This window comes from Botryllus schlosseri, chromosome 16 (assembly GCF_051294905.1).
Source record: "Botryllus schlosseri isolate E-star chromosome 16, Bs_hap1, whole genome shotgun sequence".
In the NCBI taxonomy this organism is placed as follows: Eukaryota; Metazoa; Chordata; class Ascidiacea; order Stolidobranchia; family Styelidae; genus Botryllus; species Botryllus schlosseri.
Window position 1 is genome coordinate 20,400,334 of NC_137251.1, and position 20,641 is coordinate 20,420,974.

At 38.7% G+C, this 20,641-nt stretch overlaps 2 long non-coding RNA genes across 2 annotated transcripts in view; one reads left to right on the forward strand and one right to left on the reverse strand.

The window, feature by feature from the left end:
• The window catches only part of LOC145459406 (uncharacterized), a 261,295-nt gene that overhangs the window by 10,156 nt on the left and 230,498 nt on the right, over nucleotides 1-20,641 (reverse strand). The gene's annotated exons all lie outside the window — the stretch shown is intronic.
• LOC145459186 (uncharacterized) lies at nucleotides 2,099-3,357 on the forward strand. The gene is made up of 3 exons (XR_013921299.1): nucleotides 2,099-2,261; nucleotides 2,652-2,771; nucleotides 3,175-3,357. It is a non-coding gene; the product is annotated as an uncharacterized LOC145459186 (long non-coding RNA).

Sequence of the window (20,641 nt, forward strand, 5' to 3'; positions counted from 1 at the left end):
AATATACATATTTCCCTGTGACGCAGAGGGGTCACAACCTTCGTTACGGTAGAGCGCGCTCGATTTCAGTTTGGATTTGAATTGGTGGTTTGTCAGGCTTCAGGCAGAGAGTAGGGTACACGAAAAAACTTGGCGAAATGGATATATTGAAGCAGATTCTGCTACCTGATGGCGTAAAGGATCATAACATCCATGTACTGTAAGGTATGGAAATGCGGTAAATGTTATTGAATGTATGTAATGTGAGAATAGTCATAAAATTAACTCGCTTTGACATTGCAGTAACGTCGTTTGTTTTAGATGTTTTAGCAGGCTACTGATATCCCTTATTCATATGAATGTTCTTTAGATGTTTTGTAGTATATGATTCGTCTGATATTATTGCTGTATGATCGAGCTTCGAATCTGATAATATACCAGGCTGCGACCAGGTCCAGTACTACGGTACTGATGGGAAGCTGCTGTAAAAGTAAATTTTTTGACATATGGATAAAGGGATGTTCTCTCTATCCACACTGAAATATCACTATGTAGGCGATATTGTGGTCTATTGTGGACAAGTACTGCAATGTCAGCAATTGAATGCCGGTATGACAGTCATGCAACGGTTTTGATTGTTTTTCAACTGCAACACATTTTACACTGTAGGCCTACTGTTTATTCCAAGTGGTAAGGTGTTAACTAAAGCGATTTTTTTTGACATGTCAAAATAGGTCAGAATTTTGTCAAAATTGTACCGTTAGGTCAAAAATTGCCAAAATTCTTTGCAAAATCAAAATTTTGTTGGCAACTTGCATTTCGTTTGTATCATAGATGATTGCACTGTCGGTGAACTTATCATTTTACAATTTACATCTTGTAGCCTACTTTATAGTGCTACCGTTGTAGACGGACCATCGTCTGCTCATTGTGAATCATTAACTGTCAAATGAAACAAATACTCAACGTAGCCTATTGCACTATCCTAACTGAAGCAAGACTGCGTGGGCATTGGTTCTTCTATTAGAAACCGTATGATGAATAATTACGATGTAGACAACTTTGTCATAATGAGAGAGAGAGTGCAGTGTACGCACAACTTCAGTGTTGCCGGCCAACAACTGCAGCTGGTGAACATTCTTTCTTCATTCTTGCCAAGCTACTTAGTTAGGACAGACACTTTCTACCCGAAAATGTAGGAAAGTATCTTTCGTTGTACTACAACAAATTTTTAATTATTTCTACCATAATACGAGATGTAACTAATACTAGAATGATTCATGGGTCCAGATTTCGATAAAATAAGTTCTTTTTCGTGTAAAAATTTGTTAATTTTCATGCTAAAAGATTTTTTCAGGTCAAATTACTTCGGAAGAACAGACAGCTCCAGCCAGAAATAAAGATAAGTTCCGGTAATACAATTCTAACACTATGTGAGAAACACCTAATTTAAGTACATGGGGTCAAAATTAAGGTTTTCATCATCAAAATATGTGTGAATTTGAATTTTTTAGTCAAAATCTTACCTTTTTAGGTCCAAAAAATCGCCCCAATAATATCACAGCCAAACAAACAATCTTTTCAACAAACCATGGATCACAAGGGGTAGTATTTGTTTTGCCCAATCCCCAAATTTGACTTTTCTGAGTTAATTGTGATACGGTAACTGAACTAAACTCTATTTTGCAGGTAGTATGTATTGAACTTGGCACCTTTTTGAAATGCATTTGCTGTATGGAATACTGGTAAGCATCACGGTGTTTTGTAAGTGAACTGGTATATCCTTAGAGAATGAATTTGATTCTGTTGCAATCGGTTATCTTTGTGATAAAGATTTTTATGAATGTTTGCTGGTAAAATTTCACAAAAATTGTTTACAATCCAGGAAGTATACTAACTGTGCCAGAGTAAAATTGGTGGTAACGTCATGTGCAACTCTCCATTCCATTACTCAATTATTCTATGAAATACACCCTTCTGTCACGCACAACTTATTGCAGAAAAAAAAACTGTATCCAGTATGATATCTGCGTGATTACTGAGCAGTTCATTTGTATTGCAAATTTTGGCAACAAATATTTCTTTTCAATAGTCTTGGATTGATCCTCAAATTCGTGCAACTGATGTCCACTTTAAAAAGAGCCCCCTGGGTCTACCGTGCCTGCGCTATCAGACAATGTTGACAGTGACGTGAGGAGTCGTTCGTAACGGGTTTGTGCCGGCACAGTCATCTTATGTGATACAGACCTTTGTCTCAAGAGCCCATGGATACATGTGATTATGTAAGCCTTTTTTTTCATTTTATATATCACCATTGATTATGTAATTTGCTGGTTTTTGCAGTCCTACTTTTCTCACGAACTATCTCGCAGAGTAGCTTACGAGCTATTCGATATGAGCTGAGAAAGGCTTCATCTGTGTACACTGTACAGTACAGTGTACCCTGAACTGTGTACACTGAACACTGAACAGAGATGTAGTTGAACGTAATGAGTTCGTGTATCTTGTACTTTAACTATTGCTTACTGAACTATAATGGGCTAGGTCAGTGGTTCTCAACCTGGGGGGCTGAGCACCTCTCCTGCGCTTCTGTAACCTATCTGTGTGAAATATTTATATTTACTTCTGCATCAAATTTACAATTTTCCTTTGTAATGTTTCGTATTTTCTAGGAGCAGCATTTGGATTTGACCAGTAAAAAAAAGATCCGCCATGGCACGCCACGAATCAGGGACTCATCAAGCCTGGGTTGCGGCTGATGGAAAGAATATGAAAAATGCCCTAATGTGCAGGTAGTATGTATTGCAATTGGCACCTTCTTGAAATGCATTTGTTGTTTAAAATACTGGTAAGCATCGCGGTATTTCGTAAGTAAACTGGTATATCCTCAGATAATGAATTTGATTCTACTGCATTCGGTTATCTTTGTGATAAAGATTTTTATGAATGTTTGCTGGTAAAATTTCACAAAAATTGTTAACAATCCAGGAAGTATACTAACTGTGCCAGAGTAAAATTGGTGGTAACGTCATGTGCAACTTTCCATTCCATTACTCAATTATTCTATGAAATACACCCTTCTGTCACGCACAACTTATTGCAGAAAAAAAAACTGTATCCAGTATGATATCTGCGTGATTACTGAGCAGTTCATTTGTATTGCAAATTTTGGCTACAAATATTTCTTTTCAATAGTCTTGGATTGATCTTCAAATTCATCCAACTGGTGTCGACTCTTCGAAGAGACCCCCTGGTTCTACCGTGCCTGTGCTAACAGACAATGTTGATAGTAACGTGAGGAGTCATCTGAACGGATTTTGTGCCGGTGCAGTCATCTTTTGCGATAATACTTTTGCCTCAAGAAACCATGGAAACATGTGATCATGTAAGTCTATTTATTCATTTCATATATCACCATTGATCATGTATTGTGCTGGTTTTTGCAGTCCTAATTTTCTTAATAACTATCTATATATGCGATATGAGCTGAAGAGAGGGTTGATCTGTGTACATTGAACAGAGGTGTTCTTGAATGTAAAGAGCTGGGGTAACTTGTATTTAAACTACTGCTTACTGAACTATACTTGGAACATCAAATTGAGATCATTTCCCATGTCGTGCTAATTCCAAATAATTTCGTTATTAAATTTAATCAGGAAGGAAGTATTTTGAAAGATTGAGAACAATTACAATTACCGCAATGAAGGATAAGTATTCAACACCTTCGATAAGATGTCACAAAGTTTTTTGTACTAAAGACAATCAATGTGTCCTTTGTCTGGTCAATTATTGTAATGGAAATCCAAACCCATAGGAATAACGATTCTATTATATTTATTTTCGGATATTGTTTGTAATCAATTACATTTTCAGCAAAACGAGGTTGATGAAGTCAACTGTCTTCTTCTCCAAGCCAAATTGAGAGACAAGCTAATACAATCCAAGACCCAAGCGCATGTCTTATTGAAACAGGTATCGTAATCTTTCTGTTTTGTTGACCATACAAATTTACATAGACTGTTCGTAGACGTACATAGATGTTCTGCTATAAATTTCATTCTGAGTTACAGTTCTGCATTCTCACTGTGGCCTGTGCGTCTGAATGTCAATGTAAATGTCAAAATGGCCGAATTGAAGAAAGCGCAGACCTAATTCAAGATATTTTTATTAGTCGTTATGCGAATTTTAGTCCTTCTCAGTGATAGGATTTCACATGTACCCGAGCGCCTTTCCTGCGCTTGTGTAACCTGCATGTGTGAAATAGTTATATTTATTTCTGCATAAAATTTAGAATTTTCATTGACATATTCAAAACTTTGGAATTTAATCACATTTTTAAGGAGCACAACTTGGAGTCGACCAGTAGAAAAGAAGCAAACACCATGGCACGCCACGAATCAGAGATTGACCGATCCTGGATTGCAGCTGATGCCCAGAATATAAAACTGCTTCAGTGAAAATGAAGTATTCAGAAACATTGTTGGCGTTTTGAGCTACTATGCATTGGATTGTCATACCCTGAAGGAGTGGTTCTCAAACAGGAGAAAGCATTTGAAGGGGCGTGAACCCGCTGTCAACTAAAATCTTTTTCGCACATGGCAGCTTCTACTTATTTCTCTGTGTATGGTCAGAATTTAATATTTGAATATTCTCTCAACAACTATTACCGTCACTCCCATCCAACTATCAGTTGGGATTTCTAGCGTTCTGGTTGCTTTTTTTAATTTCATGATACGACGATAAGGGGTGTGTGAAATTGTTTCGCTATCATAACGGGGCGTGTCCAAATATATCAAGAACCAGTGCCCTAATGACTTTCAGATTTCATATTTTGCAGCAGACTGGCAAATAACAACAAAATCTATTCTGTAAATCTGCAAAATTTGTATGGACTCAAAGAAACGATTTCTTTGTTATTTAAACAAAAGTGATTGGCATTAACCTGATATAAATCCTTGTAATGCAAGCCCAAGAATATTTTTGATGCCTGGTTAGTGGGCCCAATTTCATTAAGAGTAAAAAAATACTTTGTTACTTGTTTATCGTGGTAGTGGTAGTGAAACTGATATATTCATTGTTTGTTTTTTTACAATAAAATTAGAAATTTACAAGCCATAATTTGATCAATTATAAATATGTTTTAATGATTTGTGTTGATCATGTTTTCCGTTAACGGACGTAACCAATGAATTTGATTCCATGCCATTGTCACAAAAGTTGAAGATACTAAATGATATTTTGTTATCACTATCGCTACTTCCCTATGCATTCATTTTCATGATTGAACGAGTTACATGATATTTGTAGTGAGTTTGCTCTTGATCATTTGTGATGTTCGTGATTTCATGGACTATTCCGGAAACGGTTTCAACTGCTGATCTGAATTTATGAAACCCTGTCACAGCAGCTATTGGAAATTTCAATGTTTGCACGTATTACATCACCCAGGTTGGGTATTATAAGCGTCATCTATTCATGAATCAATAAAATCTGATTTCATTTTGAGCCCTGCGTTCCGGTGACTAGTCAACCAGCTACTTTGAGACTGAACACTTTTTAGGTAAACACTTTTAATTTAAACACTTCAAAACACTTCTAGGCGTTCAATTTTTGGATCACGTTTCGTGTTCAATTTTCCGGGTTGAGCAACACTTCAGAATTTACAGCGTAAATTAGGGTTCTGACATTTTTTACCTTAAAAAACTTAACTTAGACCGAGTTATGACCTTATGTATGTAAATTAGGCGTATTCCCACTTAATGTTAAAATTGTACTACTTGACTTCATTTCTGGTTGGAACTGTCTAGTTTGGCCTGAAAAAACTTTTCTGACTTCAAAACTGGCAACTTTTTACATTAAAACACTCTATTTTAACGAAATCTGGACCCATAAAGAATTCCGTAGTTATATCAAACATTATGGTAGAAATATATAACATTTGTTGTAGTACAACGAAGGATACTTTCCTACATTCTCGGTTGGAAAGTGTGTCCTTGCTAAGTAGCTTGACAAGAATGAAGAAAGAACGTTCAACAGCAGCAGTTGTTGGCTGACAACGCTGAAGTTGCGCGTTCACTGCTGGTGACGCACCGTGTGACTTCATTCTGGCAATGTTGTCTACAATTTACAGTACATTCAGTACGTCGTCTAAATCCGCGAAAGGTTAGTGTCAATTGGTACTTTCGGGTCCCATGCGTTATGTGGATATATACAACAGTTTGCACTAGCTAATTGTAATCGCGAAGGGTATTATTTTAAACCTTATAATACGACAACGTTACTGTAAGTAATCTGTATCGGGGACGTTACAGTACGCAACGTTAAGCCAGGCGTGTGTTTGGCTAGTTGTAGTTTGATCAGAGGCGAAACAGTGCGCCTGATGACCATAACTAAAATACCGAGGTAGACACACTTTACTTATAGTATCGGCTAGCAACTATCGCAAATTCGCTGCTTGAACGCATCGAGAAAGATATGCGAGTCAGTAATTTCGCATATACTTATGAAGCAATGACTGATGAAGTTGACATCGTAGAGTGGAACGTGGAAAGTAACAGACTTTTCGGAATTTTTACCTTCAGCTTTAATATATACAGTGACTTTCTCGTTGAAATGGTTGCTGCCGATTTATTGTCACAATTTCATGTTTAATTTGAGATCACATACTAAAAGCATAAGCCACTTTAGGTCTGCCCCCTCCTGTGCAAACCGCAATCACTAGGGCGATTTTTTTTGACCTAAAAAATGAAAGATTTTGACCTAAAAAATCTAAATTTTGACATTTTTTGACCTTAAAAAACTAAATTTTGACCAAATTTTGACCTAACGTATGCAGGGTTTTAGGGTATGCAGGGTAGGGTATGCAGGGTAGGTGTTTTCCCAAAAAAGTGTTAGAATCGTACTACTTATACTCATTTCTGGTTTGAACTGTCTGTCCTTACGAAGTAGTTTTCCCTGAAAAAACTTTTTTGACTCAAAAACTGACAAATTTTTACATGACAAAATATTGTTTTAACAAAATCTGGCCCTATGATGAATTTCAGTACATGACGTACTATGGTGAAAATAATTAAAATTTGTTGTAGTACAACGAAAGATACTTTTCCACATTCTCGGCGGTATATCTAGATATCTAGTTCTAGATATCACTGATTCTCGGGTAAAAAGTGTATCGGCCTGGTGTAAATGACCATTGTAGTCGACAAACACCATGAATATACAAACAACAAGAAGAATGAAGAAAGAACGTTCAACTGTGGCAGCTGTTGGCTGACAACACTGAAGTTGTGCGAGCGTACACTGCTGGTGACACACCGTGTTGCTTCATTCTGACAATGGTGTACATTTCAATTTTCATAAAGATGTAAAGAGCCATGCAGTCTTGCTTCACTTAGGATATTGCGGTACGTTGAGCGTAACACCGTGTCAACCTATTTGTTTCATTTGACAGTGTTTATGATTCACAATGAGCAGACAATGCGCTGTCTGCAACGGTAGGCCTATAAAGTAGGTTACAAGCTGTAAAATGTCAAACGATAAGTTCACCGATTGTGCAAAATCTACGATACAAATGAAATGCAGGTTTCAAATTATTTAGTATTTGTAAACAATTTTGACTTTTATTGACCTAACGCTAAAATTTTGACCTTATTTTGACTTTTTTTGACCTGTCAAAAAAAAATCGCCCTAGTAATGACATATAACTTGACAGATCCCGCGACATTAAAATCAAGCGTATTGTACATTAGCCGATTTGCTTCATTTGATTTTTTCGAGTAGAACCTGAAACTCATGAAAGTGAGCTTATACAGTCTATGCGGGTTATAGTAAAAGTGTTGGATACGAGTGTATGACTTTTTTGGTGTCGCATGATTTTACGAATGACAAGTTCTTGCAAATTTATATCAAGTTGAAAAAAGGTTGGACACCGCTGATCCATAGTATGACCATTCTCATTGTAATTGCTTCAAATCCCGTTTCTTAATATCTAAAAGTCTCACTCAACTGCAACTGGCGATGACATATCAGTTATATGCGACTTGATTACACATGGCTTAGAAAATCTGCAATTGTATGATTGGGACATCGACGCTAAAGGAAAGCGGCGACTAAAAGAGACAGTTCAAAGCGAAATGGCATAGCTTAGATACCCAGTGACGTCTCTCTTAGCAACTTGACTAGTTTATGCAAGGGATCATTCTAAAACTAAATGAATCGATATGTGATTATTGTTTTTGTCACGATGTTGATATATCTACTTACCTGAGATTTCGTATTCATCAGTTGGTGGTATTTCACTATTGTACAGTCGGAATGATAGCGCGGATGAAAGATTGGATATTCACTCAGCTTAAAGGACAACCAGCACATCTGACACATTTTATGAATGTCTAGTAGACGCCGTAAATCTGCCATGGTAATGCTCCTTAATTCGGTATACAATATCATTCTGTGTACATTGGCAGAGAGCCATTAATTATTCCATTTCATTGTTTGCTGCCATCTAATATATGGTTGCGTACTTTTAATAATTGATGATCAAGTTATATTAGTCTCGAATATTGGTATATGTTATTCGTGATGTCAAAGATATCTGTGCGGCAATAAAAAAGATTTTCCTCTTCTGTAGGTTGGTAAACTTTTCTTTGCTAATGGGAAAACTGTCTGCAAACGTGTGTCGAGTGAGCTTTCAATGAATTTGAAGACGGAAATGAATGAAATTTAACATGGTATTCAACGCGTTGAATTCCAACAAAGTCAAGTAAATCGATATGAACGACAACGAGATCGAGAGCGAGGGAGGAGACGTTGCCTCGTGAAGTGAAAATGAATTTTCGAAATATCAGAAATTTGGCACCTCAAAACTTTCTTAACCAGACATAGTTTTCTGATAAATGGACTATACTATAGAAAATTCCAATAGTAGCCTCCTACTATCGGCAAATCCTATTTTAGTACTTCCCCATGCAAAATCCCCATATTGATAAAAATAATGAGATTCTAGGCTTTGTTTGTTTTGATATTCATGTTGTTTCGGCTATATTGGTCATTTTACACCAGGCCGATATTCTTTATTTTTGATTCGGTATTTACCGACTTCTAGCACGGCCCACTTCCAAGCTTTTTATAAAACATTGCTGAAGCGGATCACGTGGCGAGGAGGAGCCTAGATAAACCTCCAACAGTTAGGTAGGAATTGTGGAGTCGACCTCGGTCGGACTCGAACCCGCAACCCATTGGTCTTGTATCTTGGTAAATACTAGTGCTGGGCGGATCGACAAATTCTCTGGTCCTACTCCGATCCTGTTTTTTTACAGCTCTGGTTATCTACTCCCAGAATTGTATTGAATATTGATAGAAACACTGCAAACAGGAATTTAAAAGTCAAAGATCAAGTCCAACCCTACGTGAAGTAATTTTGCGAACTTGGACTTAGCATGTGGTTTATTTCCATGAGCGTTTAACTTATTCGGAGGTCGAAGAGGGTAAGACTGTTCTCTTCTTAGTGAAAAGTTCTGATCCGGCTCCGATCCGACTACTGACATGTCAGAAAAAGTACTGATCCGGCTCCGGCCAAAATTGAGAAAATCCGGCTCCAGCCCATTCCCAGCTCTAGTAAATACCTGTATCGATTGTTTCGCTAATGAGACTATCCAATATGTTATGTGACTTACGCCTATTCTGTGACAGGAGAGTAGTTTCTTTCTCCTTCCGGTAATAATCATTAATGTGGATGAGGGATGGGTGTATAAATGATGTGTGAGATATTAATCACAATCATGCAGGCTGTATGTAGCAACTGTAGCCGGTTAGGAGATTTCCCAGTATCTTTATGCATAAATTTCAAGACGTTAAATCAGGAGCGGCCAACCCGCGAGGTAATTTTAAAAATTAGTTATATTATCCAAAATGGATTGCCCAGATTGTGACTAATTAGTCTGGCCGCAACACTTGGGACGTTGATGACTAAAATATTAGCTCCGACGCATTGGCAGATCAATGGGCTAGTCACATTTTTGGTGGATCTGCGTACATTACAATAACGTAGAATATTTTGAGGTATATTTATCTAAAGTATAAATTTTGTTCACGCTTGACGAAATATGTTGTCACTCAATTTCTTGCTTTTGATATTGCTACCCCCTCCCTAAAATAAAAATAAAACGCCTAATGTACCACATTGAGTCTAACTATATTTGCAATTACGAGAGAAAGTGTCGTCCAACAAACATGCGACCTTGCGTTTGCGCTCGCAGAAAGACCTACGATGAAACCTGGGCACGAAATGATTCACGCTAGTTGGCCGAAGCTTGCGATATCGATATGTCCAGACGCCGAATAGTCCTGTCCTTGCAAGCTGAGCCCAGCGATATACAGCAGACCCGTAAGACACTCAAGTAACAATATTATTGACCTACGAAGTTTGAAAAATTTTTGCGAAGGCCCAACCCTTTGGTGATGTAGCAGTGAAACATACCACTACGATATCTCGCCACAGGAACTACTGGTCTTAAGCAGAAAAAACTAGTGGTCAGGTAATCAGGCATTCCAAGGTCTAAAGTGGGCGGGTACCAGAGCCGGGTAGAGTATTCATCGTCGTTGCTCAAGTACAAGTCTAGGTAATGTCGTAAATTCCTACACAAGTAGAAATAAAAGTAGAGTTTGAACTATAAGTTGAACACTATAAAGTAGATAGATGTAGAATTATCGCCGTAAGTTTATGCGCAATATTGACAAGTGGGCATTTGTAAAACGCGTCCAAACTTCTTCCTATGAGAGTAGAAAATAAAGATAGGAAAATTACTCAAGTAAATAGTGTAACAAGGTTGACTTGGTGGAGATGTTACATTCTACTAGCAGTTTATCGGAGGTGGCTACTTTCAAAATTGCAAGATGCGTCGTCGCCACCATAACGCAAAATGTTCTAGTGACAGTACAAATTGGTGTAATTTATGAAAATATATTCAGTTACTGTGATACAGAAACTAATACATCGGGTTGTTATGGCAATTTCGCCCATTAATGCGATGTAAACATATTACAAAACTGCTGTCCACTAAACAAAGTCACACGTCTGAAAAGTACCTAGTATTGCTTTGAAAACTGTCAGACACTGTGTGAATCCTGTGTGAACACGAGCATATGACTTCATGTGAACTGACAAGGCTAATGGCAGCATAAATCGGATTCTCGCTTTCCTATCTGGCCCCTGTCTACGAGACACATTACCGGATTAGTCGTCATTATTAAGGGCTCGCCTACTGTAACAAGAACGATGTCACTCTTGACGAGCGAAATGTCCCATCATTATATTATAATCCTTTGTTGATTGTATTTTATTGGAATCCAGGGTTAGTGTTGGGTCCACGAAAACGCATTGTTTACAGCGAAAGAATCATGTTATATTGTGCTCTCCGTTATGCAATGAGTGACAGGAATCTACAATTAGGACTGGGAAAAAGTATGAGTACATAAGTGATTCAATCATAAATTGAGTGTATGCGAATATCTATCATTATAACTTCATAACATTATGAATGGCATGGAAAGTACAAATATCCACGCTTTATGTTGTTTCTGCGAACTCAAAAATACTATGCCAGTTTTACCTCACATTAAAGATATTATGGTATATGTCCGACACTATATATTTCATGTTACTATGTAACAATGTTGTGGGTTGATTACGACTACACATATATGTCATTTAAACTAACGAGCGTAGCTTTGTACTACATGTTTCTAGTGCTGAGATACGAATCGAAGTTTACAGCCGTCCGCATTAAAACAGTATAGAAACTATAATTCTAGTTGTTAAATTAATTCTGAGTGGCTGGGAGAGTATAATTTCAGTGCTCAGTTCGGTACTCGGATCAGTAAATCTTATCTCACTTCTGAGCGCGAATGATTAGAATTGATACTCGGATCAGATTCCAGTACTCGAATCACTGTTATATCGTTCGGTATCGCAATGAATATTCTAGAGATTCTACGGAATTTGAGGCTATATATTTCAGGTACACTTTAGTTTAGTGATGACGTTAATTGGCATTGCTATTCGAGGAATATTTACGCCACGCCATATTCCTCCCATTTCCGGTGTTTTGAGACGAGACACACGTACTGATGTATTAGGACGGGCGTTGGTGTCTTCCCGAGGATATTGTGTACTTCGGCAATCAAGTGCTGCTAAATTCGACCTCAGGGAAGACACTTGGCACTTGTAGATTATCACTAGTCGCCGAATATACCAAATTAGCATTCCGTACTTCAATTATTGTATTTAGGAATATCGCCAGGTAGTAATGAGCCAGTACATTTTATATACTATTGTCTCCGGGAATGTGATATGGGATAATATTTTAATTTCATTTATGCTATTATTTTCAAAATTCGTCATTTGCTGACGATTGACTGTAATTAGCTCGAAATGCTTTGTTGTAATATATTGTAGTTTATATTATGGATCGCGAATGAAAACATTGGACCGCATCTACAGTTTTATCTTGTTACCAAATATATCTGTCATAGTTTGTTATTACTAGACGATATTTTAACTAATCATTATTGTTTTCAGACACAATGATTAGCGTAATAAGCTTATTGGTCATCGGATTTACCATGGTCATTGCAAGCATACCAGGTGAGCTTTTTGATTCATTCTATAGCCACTTTAATCACATTGCTTCGTACATGATTTTATCACTTTGAAATACGAGGGGGTCGCTTGCAGACTTGTACAAACTACCAATCTCAGTTTGTTGTCGGTCAACCAGAGGTGGTCAGTAACGAAGTACTTCTACTTTTTTGAAGTACTCAAGTAATTTTCCGCTACTTAGGTATTTACTCAATTAGATCTAATTTCCCGCTACTTCTACTTCTACTTTGTAATATTTTGTGATCTACTTACTAACTATTCGCTATTTTCAGTTTGTCAAGTAGAAGTAGTTTAATCCTCCAATCAGAAAGATAGACTGAGGAATTGTGGGGCTGTTTTCACGGAGTATCAACATTTAATATTCATAAAATTTTCGTTGCGCTTCGCGCACAGTAGACTAATATGATTTCACGAACGTATTGGTGAATATAATTTCGGTAGTGAATTACGCGGTTCAGTTCACATCGCATTGTCGCCCATAAGAAATATTTCATCACAGTAAATATGGCCCATCATAGCGTTTGAAACTACCATTTCGCAATATAGCACTTACCTATCATATCGTAAGCTAGCAGCCCATGACGGTCGCTAATCTGGGAAAGTGGACACTGACTTTTTCTCATCTTCACACATGTTTTAGCAGACCACTGTTGGAACTTTCTAGACAAAAGACATGAAATATATTTTCCGCTTTTTAGAAGTAGTATTTATATTTCTCTTTCAATTCCCAGTATCATAGTTTGAGTTCTAATTAGATTCAGGTCTTTTGTCCGGAGATCATACATGCTGAAGTATAAAAGCTGTAGTAATGCCGCTATTTTCCGACAATGAAACTACACTATATGGCATTTTTACGATCAGTCGTATTTGTTTATTACCGTTTACTAATCGCGCAAAGTGTTAACACCATATCCGACACGTCTGTATAGCCATTTGTCTAGAATAGGTTCAGTGGAATCTCCACTTTGCTCTCTCTGTCGCTATCCGGAAACCACTGAACATTTTTTAAACCACTGCTCAAAATATGATTTCCATCGTACTTTCCTCATTCCCAAATGTGCTGAGCTGAATGCTGATTTCCACCTTGAAATTATCCTAATAGAGCAGGGGTCGGGAACCTTTTTCGTCCGAAGAGCCATATTGGCCCAATATTTTCCATTTTAACTTTCAAAGAACCATACATGTCAATCAATTGTTACGTCACAATTTAAAATTCGTGACATCATGGTAGCACTTTTGCAAACTCACCAAATGGGATTCGTCGCGTGCGCCTCATTTTCTCTGTAAAAACTCGTACCAATCATGTTGGTAACATTATTCGAGCATGCGAAACTTTAGTTACGAGAACGTAGCTTCGTCGTGATGCTCCTTTGAAATGCGAGAACCCATGATCACATGCGTGAGTGGAGCCAAACATGATCACTACAGCAGTATATACCCAATGTTAGATGTACGTGTGATACATCAGTGATGTGGGGACAGGGGAGGCAAGTGGGGCAGTTCGTCACCTGTCGCCAGGATGAGTGAACGGAAATTGTCTGTTGGTATTTTCTATCGATGTTCATGAATGACTGAATTTTTAACATTTTACTCCCAAATTCAGGCGATTTGCTTATTTATTATTCGAAAATACCGATAAGTATGGCACAGACGGGCTAAGCTTCACCATTGATACCTCAATTCATCGTAAATAGCTTAGAATTTATATTAACTGATTTTAATTGAATATAACAGTTGCTCTGATTCCGAAAATCCAAATACTGATCGACTTCTCAATTCTCAAAGTATTCACCGGGAACATATAACCTTGCGCTACAAGCCTACATTCTATCGCCGGTACTACAAAGTGATTTAGCAATCAATAACGTAGATAGCTATGGCGTTGTTTGTATTTCGAGTTTGTAATTGTGAATGTCACTTCTCGGCACTTCATTTCGCGCCGTAGATCAGGAATACAGTGCGTATTTATTTTATAGCTGCGTAGCCTACTTTGATCAATCAACGTATCTTTCAATCCAAGATTTCGAGTCGGGTACATCGAATGCGCGAGTGATAGTGGTCGCCGGCGCGACAGTAGCTTAAATTTTGGGATTTTGAAAAGGGGAGTCCGATACCCTAACCCTGAAGACGGCACCGTCTTTACCACTCAAAGTCATGTTTATACAGTCACGAGAATAATTATTCTGGTCTTGATAAAAATTTACTAACAAGTTGCTTCAATATTGATCAATTCAGTAAAAAAATAAATATTTGGCAAAGAGCCATATCTTATACCCAAAAGAGCCATATATGGCTCGCGAGCCATAGGTTCCCGAACGCTGTAATAGAGGATCAAATCATCCCTTTACAATTGAATTTGTGTTATCCTGCAACCGTAATTTGTGAATAGCCGTGAATGTGTTATTTTCCACCGCTCCAAAATTTCCCTTTTCTCGCCTTGATATTCTTTCGTTTCGCTGAAATGTTATTTTTTTTAATACTATGTCTATCCGATACGTACGCCATCATTGACTGCTTTTAATTTATTACGCAATTATTGACCGTGGTGCAAACGACCAACAGGTGATAAGCGCCAAATTTTTCTTTTAATAAACAACAACAACAACAACCATATCCGACACCACTTCTTCTTGTTCTCCACCAAACTACGGGCCTTATAACACGGGGAAGGGCTCCATGCCATGATACTTTCTAAATCGGGGTGTTCGAGTAACAGATGATTATAATAGTACCAGACATGGGGTGATTACTCCACGAATGTAATCGATTGCGATTACGATTACTTGCGAATCCCGCGATTACGATTACAGCAAAATCAGGAAGTAGTCGATTACGATTACGATTACATTTCAAAAGTAATCACGATTACTCACGATTACATTTGTTTTGATTCTTAGAACTAATTTCAGAAGAGATATTGGAAAACAATATAAGGCTTGCGATAAAAAGGTCTAACGAGATAACAACTTTCCTTATGAATCATACGTTATTTGCTTGTTACGTCATAATGCACTCATTGCCCGACTCTATACAGGACTATTCGTAGCACCCAGCGATTTGCATTCTTGCCAGGTCCGTAACTGCCACACCCCAAACTCCCCAATAGCATGCATAATTTATAGGAATACGCATTTCGGTGGCGGTCATTGCCCGGCCACGACACACCAAAAGACGTATGCAATTTCGGCCAACATGCAACTCCACAAAGTGTGCTACCAAAGAATGACCTTGGCCAAAACTTTGGGTATGTGTCCAATGTCAGTAGCCGCACTCTGTGGGCGTGACGAATAGTCCGGTCCTCCCAATCTGAGCCGCAACAATGCAAATGCCACCCTGGGCACTCACAGAGGAATGAAGACATGATAATTTGTGTGTGCGTCTCACGAAAGTTTATCTTTTAGTCTGCTACGCTTGGCCGACTACAGGATCTTTTGATTATATAAAAGACGAGAGGTCACGAATTAACAACATACAATAAAGTAATTATAACAACATACCAGATGCTATAATTATGAATTACGTGTCCCCAGCTCTACCGGTAAATCTGAATGAATAGCAATATAATGCAATTACCAATATTATTGACGAAATTCAGTCATCAACTTGAAAACTGACCACCCTATTGGGCCCCATTACCCAGGGTTGTAATGACTCGAGTCATGACTCGACTCGATTCCGACTCGAGACGCGATTTATTGGTGACTAGACTTGACTCGAGTCATTTTTTCAAATGCGTAAATTGACTCGACTCGAGTCAATTTTGTATTGACTCAACTTGTACTCGAGGCATTTTGCATGACTCGAACCAAGTCATATGACTTGAGACCAGAACGGCCAAGACAGACATTCCATCCTCGCCACCTCATCCGCGTCAGCGGTGTCTTACAAAAGCCTAGAGGTGGGCCGTGCTATAAGTCGGCAGTTACGGAAAATAAGAAGAATATCGGCCTGGTGTAAATGACCATAGTAGTCGACAAACACCATGAATACCCCAAAACAAACAAACAGACATTCCATGTAACTTCGAAGAATAGTAAAGTTACCACATTATTTGTATTTCGTCTATCAGTTCTGATACTTGGAAATAGGGCCGTAAACTGCGAAAAATGATGAAAACTACTATATTATGAACACGAGCCATTCTATATCATTCGAGCAGAGTTGAAAAGGGTGGGTTGAACCGGATTGATCTGAAAACTGATCTGTGAACATAACGACTTGGACTCGTACTCGAGTCAAACACTATGACTCGGACTTGACTCTATACTAGCTGACTTGGACTCGGACTTGGCTCGGGGGTGAATTGAAAATGACTCGACTTGACTCGAGTCAAAACTATAAAAGTGAGATTGATTTGTGACTCGGAACATTGTGACTTGGTTAGAACCCTACCAATACCAACGTTTGGAGTGCGGGACGAATTGCTGTTTTGGTCCTGATTGTACCTACAATCCACGCTAACATGGTGTACAAGCGGATGGCTATGGCGACAGGTATAAATGTCGAGTGAAGACTTTGTGAAATAACGCTTGGCGCCCGTTTCAAGTACGAGAACCGTTACGAGAAACGGCAATGAACGGCTCGATTACGATGTAGGCCTATATCAGCAGCTGTTGATTTTAACCATCGTAATGTTTTATTTGACGAGTACAAAATTTCAAATCTTTGTCCGGTGTACGTATAATACATACGTATACTACATAGATAGGCCTTCTGCTCGCCAAGCAGCAACGGTTAAACTACGTTTAACTAAGCATAACCAAACATCAATACATAAGTTACTATTCGAAACTAGGTAGAGTGGTGATTATTATCTTGCTGCGAGGTAATGGCGTCTGGAGTGTATTGATAACCTGATATACAGCATGGCTTACACTGTTCTAATAATCACGCAACAATGTACATCGAATATATATTTACTACTTGTGGATACTTCTTACGCCAGGACGAGCAAAGCTAATACTTCTGACGTAATAATGAGAAATGGCGTTTGAAAATCAACCGTTTGCGCTATCAATAACCTGGTATAATATCTCTTCCTTGCTCACAAATGTTCGGTTATGTCATATTCATTGTACAAATAAAAAGTAATCGTTTTTTCACAAACAAATCGATTAGATATGTGAAGTAGTCGATTACGATTACTTTGGATACTTTTCGAATGTAATCGATTGCGATTACGATTACTTGAAAATGCTGTAATCGTCGTAATCGATTACGATTACTAATCGCGATTACGCCATGTCTGAATAGTACCGCATTCCCATACCACTGCTATCATTTGCATCCCATGATGCGGGCTAATGCTTATGCTGTCGAAAATTTATACCTCGTGGGATGCATCAATATGAATCAAGCTCTGCACCTTTCATATAGCTCAATATGCAGCTTTTGACGATCTATGCGAACGAATTTCGATCGTTTTCACAATTACTTACTTATTTGAGTAGATTTAAAGTCAGTCAATTCTACTTCTACTTAAAGTAGTTTTAGGCTGCTTTTAAAAAGACTACTTCTACTCGTACTTGAGTAGTTTTTTGCGTCGCTACTTCTACTTTTACTTGAGTAGCTTTCTTGACTACTTTAACCAGCTATGCGGTCAACTAACTCTCTAGACAAGGGGTTCTCAACCTGTGGGGCGCGCCCCCCTTGGGGGGCGCGGGAGGCTCTCAGGGGGGGAGCGAGAAATTGACGAAGTCAGTACAGGGTGGCGCGAGAAATTGACAAAGTCAGTATAAATTGTACGTGTCTGAACATGTGTTTCACATCCATTATGAGAAGACGATTAATGAAGATGAAACTTATTCCATATTTAAGAAAGCTTGCAAAATACAAACTCTAGCAACCGCGCTCAACGGAGTATAGTCTGATTTCAACTTCATTTGAGCAAATTTTTGAAATTCTTTGGATATATAGTGAGCAATTCCCACGTGTAAGTCATTCATTGCTTCATAGCTTTGACAGTAGCCTAAAGCTTGTCGCGCTGGACAGCTCTTGTTAGTAGCTTGCGAACTGCACTGCCTAAGACAGACTTAGATGCGACCAGTGGCGGCTCGTCCTATAGGGCAACTGGGGCATTGCCCCACCTAAAATTCTGTTCAATAAGAATTCTTTACCATTTATAGACGCACAACAATATATATGTACCGAAATCCCAGCCAAAATCGTATTCTTCTTGTCCTTTCGCTTGTAAATGCTCATGCATAGCGAAGTCTCTGCGAAAATCGAATTCTCTTCCGTTTTTTCGCTTTGCGAATGCCAACCGGGGCATGCCCCGGTAGCGCTCATAACAAGCTTTCACTGTCTATTCTCTCAAAGCCGCGCACAATAAAGAAACAGTGATTTACTCTCTCCTATTCATAAAATGACCGAGCAACCGGGGCAACATAGCCTAGTTGCCCTTAAGGTGTGATGTAACAATCGTATCTATATCTGAACTCGGTTACCGTCATTTGCGTTTGGTCGGCCTTTGCTGGTATAGGTCGATTTTGATGGTGTTTCACACCATGATAATTCTTGAAACTTGGTATGTCATGTCGTGATGGTGGTATTCAACACTGTCCCAAGTTTCAGGGTTTCTACTCAAAGTTTAGGGTAGTAATTCCGTTTCCAAAGTTGAGTGTGTGCTGATCCGTCATGTATCGCAAACAGATTTTACTCAAAAGCCGGTATTGGTATCCATTGATTTTGACGATGTTCCGTACCGAGATCGGTCATGACATTTGGTACGGTAAGTCTTAATGTTAGTATCAAACGATGTACCAAGTTTCAAGTTTGACACTGAACTATGTTAGTGGTAATTTCGTTTCCTAAGTCGAGTGAGAGCTGACTCGTCATTTATCGCAAACATATTTCACGCAAAGCCGGTATTGGTCTCCATTGATTTTAACGATGCTCCTTAGCTAGATCCGTCATGAGCTTTTACATGGTATGTCTTGATTTTAGTATCGAACGCTGTGCCAAGTCTCAAGGTTGGCACTCAATTACTGCGTTTCCATGCACGGCCGATAGGCCCATTTTCGAGAGATTCGGCCGACGAACGAGAGAATTTTGTTGCGCATTCACAGATTGCACACCCACGTCGGCCGACTCGTCGGCCATCGAGTGAATCCTTCGGCTTAGCCCTTCGGCCATGCTTGCGCTGTGTCTTGGATTAGCGAATTAGTATTCGCTACTTACAACACACTTTTCGTATCAACCTGACTATGGCTGCACTCCGGACGGATCTTGGACGCCTTGAAAACCCCGGAATTTGATTATGATTGCAATGGAATTTAGTAGTACCGGTACTGCTACGAATTACCCGTAGGCTACCGAAATCTTCGCGATCTGATCACATACGCTGCTGCCCAGTGGTGGCTTTTGGGGTGGGCGAGGTGGGCGGTCGCCCAGGGCCCCCCTGGTTGATTTACGCGCTTTCGAGGCCCCCCCTCCTTGGTTTACGCGCTTTTTTCCTACTATTTCTCCGGTTTACGCGCTTTTTACCAACTATTTCTCAGGTTTATGCGCTTTTTTACAACTATTACCATTTTTTAAATAACCATGGAAATCCTTGTATCCATAAAGAAGACGGTACAGTACCGTAAAAAGGGGTCAATCACAATTCTAATTTTTTTAGTTATCATTTTTCGAATAACCGTGAAAATCAATGCACCCATGTAGAATATGGTCCCGTAAACAGTTGTCGATCATCAAATTTCTGCGCGCGTTAAAAGAGCTTACTTTGATTTTATGAGGGATGGCCCTCCTACATTTATGCGATTTTCGGTTATCATTTTGCGAATAACCGTGAAAATACATGCAGACCTACCCATGTAGAATGGTAGGCCAACCGTAAACAGTTGTCGATCATCAAATTTCTGCATGCGTTGTGCGTGCGAGCTTACTTCGATTTATGAGGGGGACCCCTCCTACATTTACGCAATTTTTGGTTATCATTTTGCGAATAACCGTGAAAATATATGTACCCATGTAGAATATGGTACCGTAAACAGTTGACGTTCA